Source organism: Salmo salar, unplaced genomic scaffold (assembly GCF_965601325.2).
Source record: "Salmo salar unplaced genomic scaffold, fSalSal1 ptg000293l, whole genome shotgun sequence".
In the NCBI taxonomy this organism is placed as follows: domain Eukaryota; kingdom Metazoa; phylum Chordata; class Actinopteri; order Salmoniformes; family Salmonidae; genus Salmo; species Salmo salar.
In genome coordinates, this window is record NW_027675346.1 from 2,080,161 (window position 1) to 2,092,500 (window position 12,340).

General features: G+C 43.6%; 27 non-coding genes and 9 pseudogenes across 27 annotated transcripts; all 36 read left to right on the plus strand.

Moving 5' to 3' along the window:
• Window positions 1–11: 11 nt before the first annotated feature.
• On the plus strand, window positions 12–130 carry LOC145868546 (5S ribosomal RNA). The gene has a single exon (XR_014384542.1). It is a non-coding gene; the product is annotated as a 5S ribosomal RNA (ribosomal RNA).
• A 139-nt stretch (window positions 131–269) lies between these two features.
• LOC145868158 (5S ribosomal RNA) lies at window positions 270–388 on the plus strand. Its single transcript, XR_014384152.1, has one exon. It is a non-coding gene; the product is annotated as a 5S ribosomal RNA (ribosomal RNA).
• Window positions 389–527: 139 nt separating this feature from the next.
• LOC145870689 (uncharacterized) lies at window positions 528–646 on the plus strand (annotated as a pseudogene).
• A 139-nt stretch (window positions 647–785) lies between these two features.
• Window positions 786–904, plus strand: LOC145870690 (uncharacterized; annotated as a pseudogene).
• A 409-nt stretch (window positions 905–1,313) lies between these two features.
• LOC145873401 (5S ribosomal RNA) lies at window positions 1,314–1,432 on the plus strand. Its single transcript, XR_014389036.1, has one exon. It is a non-coding gene; the product is annotated as a 5S ribosomal RNA (ribosomal RNA).
• A 409-nt stretch (window positions 1,433–1,841) lies between these two features.
• Window positions 1,842–1,960, plus strand: LOC145868159 (5S ribosomal RNA). Its single transcript, XR_014384153.1, has one exon. It is a non-coding gene; the product is annotated as a 5S ribosomal RNA (ribosomal RNA).
• Window positions 1,961–2,099: 139 nt separating this feature from the next.
• LOC145870623 (uncharacterized) lies at window positions 2,100–2,218 on the plus strand (annotated as a pseudogene).
• Window positions 2,219–2,627: 409 nt separating this feature from the next.
• Window positions 2,628–2,746, plus strand: LOC145868160 (5S ribosomal RNA). Its single transcript, XR_014384154.1, has one exon. It is a non-coding gene; the product is annotated as a 5S ribosomal RNA (ribosomal RNA).
• A 139-nt stretch (window positions 2,747–2,885) lies between these two features.
• Window positions 2,886–3,004, plus strand: LOC145870691 (uncharacterized; annotated as a pseudogene).
• A 409-nt stretch (window positions 3,005–3,413) lies between these two features.
• LOC145873403 (5S ribosomal RNA) lies at window positions 3,414–3,532 on the plus strand. The gene has a single exon (XR_014389038.1). It is a non-coding gene; the product is annotated as a 5S ribosomal RNA (ribosomal RNA).
• A 139-nt stretch (window positions 3,533–3,671) lies between these two features.
• LOC145873404 (5S ribosomal RNA) lies at window positions 3,672–3,790 on the plus strand. Its single transcript, XR_014389039.1, has one exon. It is a non-coding gene; the product is annotated as a 5S ribosomal RNA (ribosomal RNA).
• Window positions 3,791–3,929: 139 nt separating this feature from the next.
• Window positions 3,930–4,048, plus strand: LOC145873405 (5S ribosomal RNA). Its single transcript, XR_014389040.1, has one exon. It is a non-coding gene; the product is annotated as a 5S ribosomal RNA (ribosomal RNA).
• A 139-nt stretch (window positions 4,049–4,187) lies between these two features.
• On the plus strand, window positions 4,188–4,306 carry LOC145873406 (5S ribosomal RNA). The gene has a single exon (XR_014389041.1). It is a non-coding gene; the product is annotated as a 5S ribosomal RNA (ribosomal RNA).
• A 139-nt stretch (window positions 4,307–4,445) lies between these two features.
• Window positions 4,446–4,564, plus strand: LOC145873407 (5S ribosomal RNA). The gene has a single exon (XR_014389042.1). It is a non-coding gene; the product is annotated as a 5S ribosomal RNA (ribosomal RNA).
• A 139-nt stretch (window positions 4,565–4,703) lies between these two features.
• LOC145870144 (5S ribosomal RNA) lies at window positions 4,704–4,822 on the plus strand. Its single transcript, XR_014386140.1, has one exon. It is a non-coding gene; the product is annotated as a 5S ribosomal RNA (ribosomal RNA).
• A 409-nt stretch (window positions 4,823–5,231) lies between these two features.
• LOC145868161 (5S ribosomal RNA) lies at window positions 5,232–5,350 on the plus strand. Its single transcript, XR_014384155.1, has one exon. It is a non-coding gene; the product is annotated as a 5S ribosomal RNA (ribosomal RNA).
• A 139-nt stretch (window positions 5,351–5,489) lies between these two features.
• On the plus strand, window positions 5,490–5,608 carry LOC145870692 (uncharacterized; annotated as a pseudogene).
• A 409-nt stretch (window positions 5,609–6,017) lies between these two features.
• LOC145873408 (5S ribosomal RNA) lies at window positions 6,018–6,136 on the plus strand. The gene has a single exon (XR_014389043.1). It is a non-coding gene; the product is annotated as a 5S ribosomal RNA (ribosomal RNA).
• Window positions 6,137–6,275: 139 nt separating this feature from the next.
• Window positions 6,276–6,394, plus strand: LOC145874952 (5S ribosomal RNA). The gene has a single exon (XR_014390586.1). It is a non-coding gene; the product is annotated as a 5S ribosomal RNA (ribosomal RNA).
• Window positions 6,395–6,803: 409 nt separating this feature from the next.
• On the plus strand, window positions 6,804–6,922 carry LOC145868930 (5S ribosomal RNA). The gene has a single exon (XR_014384925.1). It is a non-coding gene; the product is annotated as a 5S ribosomal RNA (ribosomal RNA).
• Window positions 6,923–7,061: 139 nt separating this feature from the next.
• LOC145868548 (5S ribosomal RNA) lies at window positions 7,062–7,180 on the plus strand. Its single transcript, XR_014384544.1, has one exon. It is a non-coding gene; the product is annotated as a 5S ribosomal RNA (ribosomal RNA).
• A 139-nt stretch (window positions 7,181–7,319) lies between these two features.
• Window positions 7,320–7,438, plus strand: LOC145868162 (5S ribosomal RNA). Its single transcript, XR_014384156.1, has one exon. It is a non-coding gene; the product is annotated as a 5S ribosomal RNA (ribosomal RNA).
• Window positions 7,439–7,577: 139 nt separating this feature from the next.
• Window positions 7,578–7,696, plus strand: LOC145870694 (uncharacterized; annotated as a pseudogene).
• Window positions 7,697–8,105: 409 nt separating this feature from the next.
• Window positions 8,106–8,224, plus strand: LOC145873409 (5S ribosomal RNA). Its single transcript, XR_014389044.1, has one exon. It is a non-coding gene; the product is annotated as a 5S ribosomal RNA (ribosomal RNA).
• A 409-nt stretch (window positions 8,225–8,633) lies between these two features.
• LOC145868163 (5S ribosomal RNA) lies at window positions 8,634–8,752 on the plus strand. Its single transcript, XR_014384157.1, has one exon. It is a non-coding gene; the product is annotated as a 5S ribosomal RNA (ribosomal RNA).
• Window positions 8,753–8,891: 139 nt separating this feature from the next.
• LOC145870624 (uncharacterized) lies at window positions 8,892–9,010 on the plus strand (annotated as a pseudogene).
• Window positions 9,011–9,419: 409 nt separating this feature from the next.
• LOC145868164 (5S ribosomal RNA) lies at window positions 9,420–9,538 on the plus strand. Its single transcript, XR_014384158.1, has one exon. It is a non-coding gene; the product is annotated as a 5S ribosomal RNA (ribosomal RNA).
• A 139-nt stretch (window positions 9,539–9,677) lies between these two features.
• On the plus strand, window positions 9,678–9,796 carry LOC145870695 (uncharacterized; annotated as a pseudogene).
• Window positions 9,797–10,205: 409 nt separating this feature from the next.
• Window positions 10,206–10,324, plus strand: LOC145873410 (5S ribosomal RNA). The gene has a single exon (XR_014389045.1). It is a non-coding gene; the product is annotated as a 5S ribosomal RNA (ribosomal RNA).
• Window positions 10,325–10,463: 139 nt separating this feature from the next.
• Window positions 10,464–10,582, plus strand: LOC145873411 (5S ribosomal RNA). Its single transcript, XR_014389046.1, has one exon. It is a non-coding gene; the product is annotated as a 5S ribosomal RNA (ribosomal RNA).
• Window positions 10,583–10,721: 139 nt separating this feature from the next.
• Window positions 10,722–10,840, plus strand: LOC145873412 (5S ribosomal RNA). Its single transcript, XR_014389047.1, has one exon. It is a non-coding gene; the product is annotated as a 5S ribosomal RNA (ribosomal RNA).
• A 139-nt stretch (window positions 10,841–10,979) lies between these two features.
• On the plus strand, window positions 10,980–11,098 carry LOC145873414 (5S ribosomal RNA). Its single transcript, XR_014389049.1, has one exon. It is a non-coding gene; the product is annotated as a 5S ribosomal RNA (ribosomal RNA).
• Window positions 11,099–11,237: 139 nt separating this feature from the next.
• Window positions 11,238–11,356, plus strand: LOC145873415 (5S ribosomal RNA). Its single transcript, XR_014389050.1, has one exon. It is a non-coding gene; the product is annotated as a 5S ribosomal RNA (ribosomal RNA).
• A 139-nt stretch (window positions 11,357–11,495) lies between these two features.
• Window positions 11,496–11,614, plus strand: LOC145870146 (5S ribosomal RNA). The gene has a single exon (XR_014386142.1). It is a non-coding gene; the product is annotated as a 5S ribosomal RNA (ribosomal RNA).
• Window positions 11,615–12,023: 409 nt separating this feature from the next.
• On the plus strand, window positions 12,024–12,142 carry LOC145868165 (5S ribosomal RNA). The gene has a single exon (XR_014384159.1). It is a non-coding gene; the product is annotated as a 5S ribosomal RNA (ribosomal RNA).
• A 139-nt stretch (window positions 12,143–12,281) lies between these two features.
• LOC145870696 (uncharacterized) overlaps window positions 12,282–12,340 on the plus strand; it is a 119-nt pseudogene continuing 60 nt past the window's right edge.

The window sequence follows — 12,340 nt, forward strand, 5'->3', positions numbered from 1 at the left end:
GATTGTATCTCGCTTACGGCCATACCAGCCTGGGTACGCCCGATCTCGTCTGATCTCGGAAGCTAAGCAGGGTCGGCCCTGGTTAGTACTTGGATGGGAGACCGCCTGGGAATACCAGGTGCTGTAAGCATTTTGTCCACGAGGGTGTGCTCTTGCACTATTTCATCAGCAACACTGCCTTGTATTAAGCATTTAATGATGAATTGACTAAATGTCTGTTTTATCAGACTCACTTTGACTATATATGTTGTAGCAAGAGATTGTATCTCGCTTACGGCCATACCAGCCTGGGTACGCCCGATCTCGTCTGATCTCGGAAGCTAAGCAGGGTCGGGCCTGGTTAGTACTTGGATGGGAGACCGCCTGGAAATACCAGGTGCTGTAAGCATTTTGTCCACGAGGGTGTGCTCTTGCACTATTTCATCAGCAACACTGCCTTGTAGTAAGCATTTAATGATGAATTGACTAAATGTCTGTTTTATCAGACTCACTTTGACTATATATGTTGTAGCAAGAGATTGTTTCTCGCTTACGGCCATATCAGCCTGGGTACGCCCGATCTCGTCTGATCTCGGAAGCTAAGCAGGGTCCGGCCTGGTTAGTACTTGGATGGGAGACCGCCTGGAAATACCAGGTGCTGTAAGCATTTTGTCCACGAGGGTGTGCTCTTGCACTATTTCATCAGCAACACTGCCTTGTAGTAAGCATTTAATGATGAATTGACTAAATGTCTGTTTTATCAGACTCACTTTGACTATATATGTTGTAGCAAGAGATTGTTTCTCGCTTACGGCCATATCAGCCTGGGTACGCCCGATCTCGTCTGATCTCGGAAGCTAAGCAGGGTCCGGCCTGGTTAGTACTTGGATGGGAGACCGCCTGGAAATACCAGGTGCTGTAAGCATTTTGTCCACGAGGGTGTGGTCTTGCACTATTTCATCAGCAACACTGCGTTGTAGTAAGCATTTAATGATGAATTGACTAAATGCAGCTTCCTGCCTTTTTAATAGGATCAAATTTCCTTGTGTTTTCAATTAGCATCTGCCTTGTATTTATGAGACAAACAAGAATATTGTTGCTGAATGCAGCTTGTGTGTGCTTTGTGCTCCTTGGCCCTGTTCAAATGATGAAAGGAAATAAAGTTTGTATTTTATCCAACTACCTGTGCTAAAAAGTGATGGGAACAGTGTTTGTAATTTCTTCTACTTTTTCAGTGACACAAAGTTCAAGCTGCTTATCTAATTGTTGAAAATGCAATGTCTGTTTATCACACTCACTTTGACTATATATGTTGTAGCAAGAGATTGTTTCTCGCTTACGGCCATACCAGCCTGGGTACGCCCGATCTCGTCTGATCTCGGAAGCTAAGCAGGGTCGGGCCTGGTTAGTACTTGGATGGGAGACCGCCTGGGAATACCAGGTGCTGTAAGCATTTTGTCCACGAGGGTGTGCTCTTGCACTATTTCATCAGCAACACTGCCTTGTAGTAAGCATTTAATGATGAATTGACTAAATGCAGCTTCCTGCCTTTTTAATAGGATCAAATTTCCTTGTGTTTTCAATTAGCATCTGCCTTGTATTTATAAGACAAACAAGAATATTGTTGCTGAATGCAGCTTGTGTGTGCTTTGTGCTCCTTGGCCCTGTTCAAATGATGAAAGGAAATAAAGTTTGTATTTTATCCAACTACCTGTGCTAAAAAGTGATGGGAACAGTGTTTGTAATTTCTTCTACTTTTTCAGTGACACAAAGTTCAAGCTGCTTATCTAATTGTTGAAAATGCAATGTCTGTTTATCACACTCACTTTGACTATATATGTTGTAGCAAGAGATTGTTTCTCGCTTACGGCCATACCAGCCTGGGTACGCCCGATCTCGTCTGATCTCGGAAGCTAAGCAGGGTCGGGCCTGGTTAGTACTTGGATGGGAGACCGCCTGGAAATACCAGGTGCTGTAAGCATTTTGTCCACGAGGGTGTGCTCTTGCACTATTTCATCAGCAACACTGCCTTGTAGTAAGCATTTAATGATGAATTGACTAAATGTCTGTTTTATCAGACTCACTTTGACTATATATGTTGTAGCAAGAGATTGTTTCTCGCTTACGGCCGTATCAGCCTGGGTACGCCCGATCTCGTCTGATCTCGGAAGCTAAGCAGGGTCCGGCCTGGTTAGTACTTGGATGGGAGACCGCCTGGGAATACCAGGTGCTGTAAGCATTTTGTCCACGAGGGTGTGCTCTTGCACTATTTCATCAGCAACACTGCCTTGTAGTAAGCATTTAATGATGAATTGACTAAATGCAGCTTCCTGCCTTTTTAATAGGATCAAATTTCCTTGTGTTTTCAATTAGCATCTGCCTTGTATTTATAAGACAAACAAGAATATTGTTGCTGAATGCAGCTTGTGTGTGCTTTGTGCTCCTTGGCCCTGTTCAAATGATGAAAGGAAATAAAGTTTGTATTTTATCCAACTACCTGTGCTAAAAAGTGATGGGAACAGTGTTTGTAATTTCTTCTACTTTTTCAGTGACACAAAGTTCAAGCTGCTTATCTAATTGTTGAAAATGCAATGTCTGTTTATCACACTCACTTTGACTATATATGTTGTAGCAAGAGATTGTTTCTCGCTTACGGCCATACCAGCCTGGGTACGCCCGATCTCGTCTGATCTCGGAAGCTAAGCAGGGTCGGGCCTGGTTAGTACTTGGATGGGAGACCGCCTGGAAATACCAGGTGCTGTAAGCATTTTGTCCACGAGGGTGTGCTCTTGCACTATTTCATCAGCAACACTGCCTTGTAGTAAGCATTTAATGATGAATTGACTAAATGTCTGTTTTATCAGACTCACTTTGACTATATATGTTGTAGCAAGAGATTGTTTCTCGCTTACGGCCATATCAGCCTGGGTACGCCCGATCTCGTCTGATCTCGGAAGCTAAGCAGGGTCCGGCCTGGTTAGTACTTGGATGGGAGACCGCCTGGAAATACCAGGTGCTGTAAGCATTTTGTCCACGAGGGTGTGGTCTTGCACTATTTCATCAGCAACACTGCGTTGTAGTAAGCATTTAATGATGAATTGACTAAATGCAGCTTCCTGCCTTTTTAATAGGATCAAATTTCCTTGTGTTTTCAATTAGCATCTGCCTTGTATTTATGAGACAAACAAGAATATTGTTGCTGAATGCAGCTTGTGTGTGCTTTGTGCTCCTTGGCCCTGTTCAAATGATGAAAGGAAATAAAGTTTGTATTTTATCCAACTACCTGTGCTAAAAAGTGATGGGAACAGTGTTTGTAATTTCTTCTACTTTTTCAGTGACACAAAGTTCAAGCTGCTTATCTAATTGTTGAAAATGCAATGTCTGTTTATCACACTCACTTTGACTATATATGTTGTAGCAAGAGATTGTTTCTCGCTTACGGCCATACCAGCCTGGGTACGCCCGATCTCGTCTGATCTCGGAAGCTAAGCAGGGTCGGGCCTGGTTAGTACTTGGATGGGAGACCGCCTGGGAATACCAGGTGCTGTAAGCATTTTGTCCACGAGGGTGTGCTCTTGCACTATTTCATCAGCAACACTGCCTTGTATTAAGCATTTAATGATGAATTGACTAAATGTCTGTTTTATCAGATTCACTTTGACTATATATGTTGTAGCAAGAGATTGTTTCTCGCTTACGGCCATACCAGCCTGGGTACGCCCGATCTCGTCTGATCTCGGAAGCTAAGCAGGGTCGGGCCTGGTTAGTACTTGGATGGGAGACCGCCTGGGAATACCAGGTGCTGTAAGCATTTTGTCCACGAGGGTGTGCTCTTGCACTATTTCATCAGCAACACTGCCTTGTATTAAGCATTTAATGATGAATTGACTAAATGTCTGTTTTATCAGACTCACTTTGACTATATATGTTGTAGCAAGAGATTGTATCTCGCTTACGGCCATACCAGCCTGGGTACGCCCGATCTCGTCTGATCTCGGAAGCTAAGCAGGGTCGGGCCTGGTTAGTACTTGGATGGGAGACCGCCTGGGAATACCAGGTGCTGTAAGCATTTTGTCCACGAGGGTGTGCTCTTGCACTATTTCATCAGCAACACTGCCTTGTATTAAGCATTTAATGATGAATTGACTAAATGTCTGTTTTATCAGACTCACTTTGACTATATATGTTGTAGCAAGAGATTGTATCTCGCTTACGGCCATACCAGCCTGGGTACGCCCGATCTCGTCTGATCTCGGAAGCTAAGCAGGGTCGGGCCTGGTTAGTACTTGGATGGGAGACCGCCTGGGAATACCAGGTGCTGTAAGCATTTTGTCCACGAGGGTGTGCTCTTGCACTATTTCATCAGCAACACTGCCTTGTATTAAGCATTTAATGATGAATTGACTAAATGTCTGTTTTATCAGATTCACTTTGACTATATATGTTGTAGCAAGAGATTGTTTCTAGCTTACGGCCATACCAGCCTGGGTACGCCCGATCTCGTCTGATCTCGGAAGCTAAGCAGGGTCGGGCCTGGTTAGTACTTGGATGGGAGACCGCCTGGGAATACCAGGTGCTGTAAGCATTTTGTCCACGAGGGTGTGCCCCTGCACTATTTCATCAGCAACACTGCCTTGTAGTAAGCATTTAATGATGAATTGACTAAATGTCTGTTTTATCAGACTCACTTTGACTATATATGTTGTAGCAAGAGATTGTTTCTCGCTTACGGCCATATCAGCCTGGGTACGCCCGATCTCGTCTGATCTCGGAAGCTAAGCAGGGTCCGGCCTGGTTAGTACTTGGATGGGAGACCGCCTGGGAATACCAGGTGCTGTAAGCATTTTGTCCACGAGGGTGTGCTCTTGCACTATTTCATCAGCAACACTGCCTTGTAGTAAGCATTTAATGATGAATTGACTAAATGCAGCTTCCTGCCTTTTTAATAGGATCAAATTTCCTTGTGTTTTCAATTAGCATCTGCCTTGTATTTATAAGACAAACAAGAATATTGTTGCTGAATGCAGCTTGTGTGTGCTTTGTGCTCCTTGGCCCTGTTCAAATGATGAAAGGAAATAAAGTTTGTATTTTATCCAACTACCTGTGCTAAAAAGTGATGGGAACAGTGTTTGTAATTTCTTCTACTTTTTCAGTGACACAAAGTTCAAGCTGCTTATCTAATTGTTGAAAATGCAATGTCTGTTTATCACACTCACTTTGACTATATATGTTGTAGCAAGAGATTGTTTCTCGCTTACGGCCATACCAGCCTGGGTACGCCCGATCTCGTCTGATCTCGGAAGCTAAGCAGGGTCGGGCCTGGTTAGTACTTGGATGGGAGACCGCCTGGAAATACCAGGTGCTGTAAGCATTTTGTCCACGAGGGTGTGCTCTTGCACTATTTCATCAGCAACACTGCCTTGTAGTAAGCATTTAATGATGAATTGACTAAATGTCTGTTTTATCAGACTCACTTTGACTATATATGTTGTAGCAAGAGATTGTTTCTCGCTTACGGCCATATCAGCCTGGGTACGCCCGATCTCGTCTGATCTCGGAAGCTAAGCAGGGTCCGGCCTGGTTAGTACTTGGATGGGAGACCGCCTGGAAATACCAGGTGCTGTAAGCATTTTGTCCACGAGGGTGTGGTCTTGCACTATTTCATCAGCAACACTGCGTTGTAGTAAGCATTTAATGATGAATTGACTAAATGCAGCTTCCTGCCTTTTTAATAGGATCAAATTTCCTTGTGTTTTCAATTAGCATCTGCCTTGTATTTATGAGACAAACAAGAATATTGTTGCTGAATGCAGCTTGTGTGTGCTTTGTGCTCCTTGGCCCTGTTCAAATGATGAAAGGAAATAAAGTTTGTATTTTATCCAACTACCTGTGCTAAAAAGTGATGGGAACAGTGTTTGTAATTTCTTCTACTTTTTCAGTGACACAAAGTTCAAGCTGCTTATCTAATTGTTGAAAATGCAATGTCTGTTTATCACACTCACTTTGACTATATATGTTGTAGCAAGAGATTGTTTCTCGCTTACGGCCATACCAGCCTGGGTACGCCCGATCTCGTCTGATCTCGGAAGCTAAGCAGGGTCGGGCCTGGTTAGTACTTGGATGGGAGACCGCCTGGGAATACCAGGTGCTGTAAGCATTTTGTCCACGAGGGTGTGCTCTTGCACTATTTCATCAGCAACACTGCCTTGTATTAAGCATTTAATGATGAATTGACTAAATGTCTGTTTTATCAGATTCACTTTGACTATATATGTTGTAGCAAGAGATTGTTTCTCGCTTACGGCCATACCAGCCTGGGTACCCCCGATCTCGTCTGATCTCGGAAGCTAAGCAGGGTCGGGCCTGGTTAGTACTTGGATGGGAGACCGCCTGGGAATACCAGGTGCTGTAAGCATTTTGTCCACGAGGGTGTGCCCCTGCACTATTTCATCAGCAACACTGCCTTGTAGTAAGAATTTAATGATGAATTGACTAAATGCAGCTTCCTGCCTTTTTAATAGGATCAAATTTCCTTGTGTTTTCAATTAGCATCTGCCTTGTATTTATAAGACAAACAAGAATATTGTTGCTGAATGCAGCTTGTGTGTGCTTTGTGCTCCTTTGCCCTGTTCAAATGATGAAAGGAAATAAAGTTTGTATTTTATCCAACTACCTGTGCTAAAAAGTGATGGGAACAGTGTTTGTAATTTCTTCTACTTTTTCAGTGACACAAAGTTCAAGCTGCTTATCTAATTGGTGAAAATGCAATCTCTGTTTATCACACTCACTTTGACTATATATGTTGTAGCAAGAGATTGTTTCTCGCTTACGGCCATACCAGCCTGGGTACGCCCGATCTCGTCTGATCTCGGAAGCTAAGCAGGGTCTGGCCTGGTTAGTACTTGGATGGGAGACCGCCTGGGAATACCAGGTGCTGTAAGCATTTTGTCCACGAGGGTGTGCTCTTGCACTATTTCATCAGCAACACTGCCTTGTATTAAGCATTTAATGATGAATTGACTAAATGTCTGTTTTATCAGACTCACTTTGACTATATATGTTGTAGCAAGAGATTGTATCTCGCTTACGGCCATACCAGCCTGGGTACGCCCGATCTCGTCTGATCTCGGAAGCTAAGCAGGGTCGGCCCTGGTTAGTACTTGGATGGGAGACCGCCTGGGAATACCAGGTGCTGTAAGCATTTTGTCCACGAGGGTGTGCTCTTGCACTATTTCATCAGCAACACTGCCTTGTATTAAGCATTTAATGATGAATTGACTAAATGTCTGTTTTATCAGACTCACTTTGACTATATATGTTGTAGCAAGAGATTGTATCTCGCTTACGGCCATACCAGCCTGGGTACGCCCGATCTCGTCTGATCTCGGAAGCTAAGCAGGGTCGGGCCTGGTTAGTACTTGGATGGGAGACCGCCTGGAAATACCAGGTGCTGTAAGCATTTTGTCCACGAGGGTGTGCTCTTGCACTATTTCATCAGCAACACTGCCTTGTAGTAAGCATTTAATGATGAATTGACTAAATGTCTGTTTTATCAGACTCACTTTGACTATATATGTTGTAGCAAGAGATTGTTTCTCGCTTACGGCCATATCAGCCTGGGTACGCCCGATCTCGTCTGATCTCGGAAGCTAAGCAGGGTCCGGCCTGGTTAGTACTTGGATGGGAGACCGCCTGGAAATACCAGGTGCTGTAAGCATTTTGTCCACGAGGGTGTGGTCTTGCACTATTTCATCAGCAACACTGCGTTGTAGTAAGCATTTAATGATGAATTGACTAAATGCAGCTTCCTGCCTTTTTAATAGGATCAAATTTCCTTGTGTTTTCAATTAGCATCTGCCTTGTATTTATGAGACAAACAAGAATATTGTTGCTGAATGCAGCTTGTGTGTGCTTTGTGCTCCTTGGCCCTGTTCAAATGATGAAAGGAAATAAAGTTTGTATTTTATCCAACTACCTGTGCTAAAAAGTGATGGGAACAGTGTTTGTAATTTCTTCTACTTTTTCAGTGACACAAAGTTCAAGCTGCTTATCTAATTGTTGAAAATGCAATGTCTGTTTATCACACTCACTTTGACTATATATGTTGTAGCAAGAGATTGTTTCTCGCTTACGGCCATACCAGCCTGGGTACGCCCGATCTCGTCTGATCTCGGAAGCTAAGCAGGGTCGGGCCTGGTTAGTACTTGGATGGGAGACCGCCTGGGAATACCAGGTGCTGTAAGCATTTTGTCCACGAGGGTGTGCTCTTGCACTATTTCATCAGCAACACTGCCTTGTAGTAAGCATTTAATGATGAATTGACTAAATGCAGCTTCCTGCCTTTTTAATAGGATCAAATTTCCTTGTGTTTTCAATTAGCATCTGCCTTGTATTTATAAGACAAACAAGAATATTGTTGCTGAATGCAGCTTGTGTGTGCTTTGTGCTCCTTGGCCCTGTTCAAATGATGAAAGGAAATAAAGTTTGTATTTTATCCAACTACCTGTGCTAAAAAGTGATGGGAACAGTGTTTGTAATTTCTTCTACTTTTTCAGTGACACAAAGTTCAAGCTGCTTATCTAATTGTTGAAAATGCAATGTCTGTTTATCACACTCACTTTGACTATATATGTTGTAGCAAGAGATTGTTTCTCGCTTACGGCCATACCAGCCTGGGTACGCCCGATCTCGTCTGATCTCGGAAGCTAAGCAGGGTCGGGCCTGGTTAGTACTTGGATGGGAGACCGCCTGGAAATACCAGGTGCTGTAAGCATTTTGTCCACGAGGGTGTGCTCTTGCACTATTTCATCAGCAACACTGCCTTGTAGTAAGCATTTAATGATGAATTGACTAAATGTCTGTTTTATCAGACTCACTTTGACTATATATGTTGTAGCAAGAGATTGTTTCTCGCTTACGGCCGTATCAGCCTGGGTACGCCCGATCTCGTCTGATCTCGGAAGCTAAGCAGGGTCCGGCCTGGTTAGTACTTGGATGGGAGACCGCCTGGGAATACCAGGTGCTGTAAGCATTTTGTCCACGAGGGTGTGCTCTTGCACTATTTCATCAGCAACACTGCCTTGTAGTAAGCATTTAATGATGAATTGACTAAATGCAGCTTCCTGCCTTTTTAATAGGATCAAATTTCCTTGTGTTTTCAATTAGCATCTGCCTTGTATTTATAAGACAAACAAGAATATTGTTGCTGAATGCAGCTTGTGTGTGCTTTGTGCTCCTTGGCCCTGTTCAAATGATGAAAGGAAATAAAGTTTGTATTTTATCCAACTACCTGTGCTAAAAAGTGATGGGAACAGTGTTTGTAATTTCTTCTACTTTTTCAGTGACACAAAGTTCAAGCTGCTTATCTAATTGTTGAAAATGCAATGTCTGTTTATCACACTCACTTTGACTATATATGTTGTAGCAAGAGATTGTTTCTCGCTTACGGCCATACCAGCCTGGGTACGCCCGATCTCGTCTGATCTCGGAAGCTAAGCAGGGTCGGGCCTGGTTAGTACTTGGATGGGAGACCGCCTGGAAATACCAGGTGCTGTAAGCATTTTGTCCACGAGGGTGTGCTCTTGCACTATTTCATCAGCAACACTGCCTTGTAGTAAGCATTTAATGATGAATTGACTAAATGTCTGTTTTATCAGACTCACTTTGACTATATATGTTGTAGCAAGAGATTGTTTCTCGCTTACGGCCATATCAGCCTGGGTACGCCCGATCTCGTCTGATCTCGGAAGCTAAGCAGGGTCCGGCCTGGTTAGTACTTGGATGGGAGACCGCCTGGAAATACCAGGTGCTGTAAGCATTTTGTCCACGAGGGTGTGGTCTTGCACTATTTCATCAGCAACACTGCGTTGTAGTAAGCATTTAATGATGAATTGACTAAATGCAGCTTCCTGCCTTTTTAATAGGATCAAATTTCCTTGTGTTTTCAATTAGCATCTGCCTTGTATTTATGAGACAAACAAGAATATTGTTGCTGAATGCAGCTTGTGTGTGCTTTGTGCTCCTTGGCCCTGTTCAAATGATGAAAGGAAATAAAGTTTGTATTTTATCCAACTACCTGTGCTAAAAAGTGATGGGAACAGTGTTTGTAATTTCTTCTACTTTTTCAGTGACACAAAGTTCAAGCTGCTTATCTAATTGTTGAAAATGCAATGTCTGTTTATCACACTCACTTTGACTATATATGTTGTAGCAAGAGATTGTTTCTCGCTTACGGCCATACCAGCCTGGGTACGCCCGATCTCGTCTGATCTCGGAAGCTAAGCAGGGTCGGGCCTGGTTAGTACTTGGATGGGAGACCGCCTGGGAATACCAGGTGCTGTAAGCATTTTGTCCACGAGGGTGTGCTCTTGCACTATTTCATCAGCAACACTGCCTTGTATTAAGCATTTAATGATGAATTGACTAAATGTCTGTTTTATCAGATTCACTTTGACTATATATGTTGTAGCAAGAGATTGTTTCTCGCTTACGGCCATACCAGCCTGGGTACGCCCGATCTCGTCTGATCTCGGAAGCTAAGCAGGGTCGGGCCTGGTTAGTACTTGGATGGGAGACCGCCTGGGAATACCAGGTGCTGTAAGCATTTTGTCCACGAGGGTGTGCTCTTGCACTATTTCATCAGCAACACTGCCTTGTATTAAGCATTTAATGATGAATTGACTAAATGTCTGTTTTATCAGACTCACTTTGACTATATATGTTGTAGCAAGAGATTGTATCTCGCTTACGGCCATACCAGCCTGGGTACGCCCGATCTCGTCTGATCTCGGAAGCTAAGCAGGGTCGGGCCTGGTTAGTACTTGGATGGGAGACCGCCTGGGAATACCAGGTGCTGTAAGCATTTTGTCCACGAGGGTGTGCTCTTGCACTATTTCATCAGCAACACTGCCTTGTATTAAGCATTTAATGATGAATTGACTAAATGTCTGTTTTATCAGACTCACTTTGACTATATATGTTGTAGCAAGAGATTGTATCTCGCTTACGGCCATACCAGCCTGGGTACGCCCGATCTCGTCTGATCTCGGAAGCTAAGCAGGGTCGGGCCTGGTTAGTACTTGGATGGGAGACCGCCTGGGAATACCAGGTGCTGTAAGCATTTTGTCCACGAGGGTGTGCTCTTGCACTATTTCATCAGCAACACTGCCTTGTATTAAGCATTTAATGATGAATTGACTAAATGTCTGTTTTATCAGATTCACTTTGACTATATATGTTGTAGCAAGAGATTGTTTCTAGCTTACGGCCATACCAGCCTGGGTACGCCCGATCTCGTCTGATCTCGGAAGCTAAGCAGGGTCGGGCCTGGTTAGTACTTGGATGGGAGACCGCCTGGGAATACCAGGTGCTGTAAGCATTTTGTCCACGAGGGTGTGCCCCTGCACTATTTCATCAGCAACACTGCCTTGTAGTAAGCATTTAATGATGAATTGACTAAATGTCTGTTTTATCAGACTCACTTTGACTATATATGTTGTAGCAAGAGATTGTTTCTCGCTTACGGCCATATCAGCCTGGGTACGCCCGATCTCGTCTGATCTCGGAAGCTAAGCAGGGTCCGGCCTGGTTAGTACTTGGATGGGAGACCGCCTGGGAATACCAGGTGCTGTAAGCATTTTGTCCACGAGGGTGTGCTCTTGCACTATTTCATCAGCAACACTGCCTTGTAGTAAGCATTTAATGATGAATTGACTAAATGCAGCTTCCTGCCTTTTTAATAGGATCAAATTTCCTTGTGTTTTCAATTAGCATCTGCCTTGTATTTATAAGACAAACAAGAATATTGTTGCTGAATGCAGCTTGTGTGTGCTTTGTGCTCCTTGGCCCTGTTCAAATGATGAAAGGAAATAAAGTTTGTATTTTATCCAACTACCTGTGCTAAAAAGTGATGGGAACAGTGTTTGTAATTTCTTCTACTTTTTCAGTGACACAAAGTTCAAGCTGCTTATCTAATTGTTGAAAATGCAATGTCTGTTTATCACACTCACTTTGACTATATATGTTGTAGCAAGAGATTGTTTCTCGCTTACGGCCATACCAGCCTGGGTACGCCCGATCTCGTCTGATCTCGGAAGCTAAGCAGGGTCGGGCCTGGTTAGTACTTGGATGGGAGACCGCCTGGAAATACCAGGTGCTGTAAGCATTTTGTCCACGAGGGTGTGCTCTTGCACTATTTCATCAGCAACACTGCCTTGTAGTAAGCATTTAATGATGAATTGACTAAATGTCTGTTTTATCAGACTCACTTTGACTATATATGTTGTAGCAAGAGATTGTTTCTCGCTTACGGCCATATCAGCCTGGGTACGCCCGATCTCGTCTGATCTCGGAAGCTAAGCAG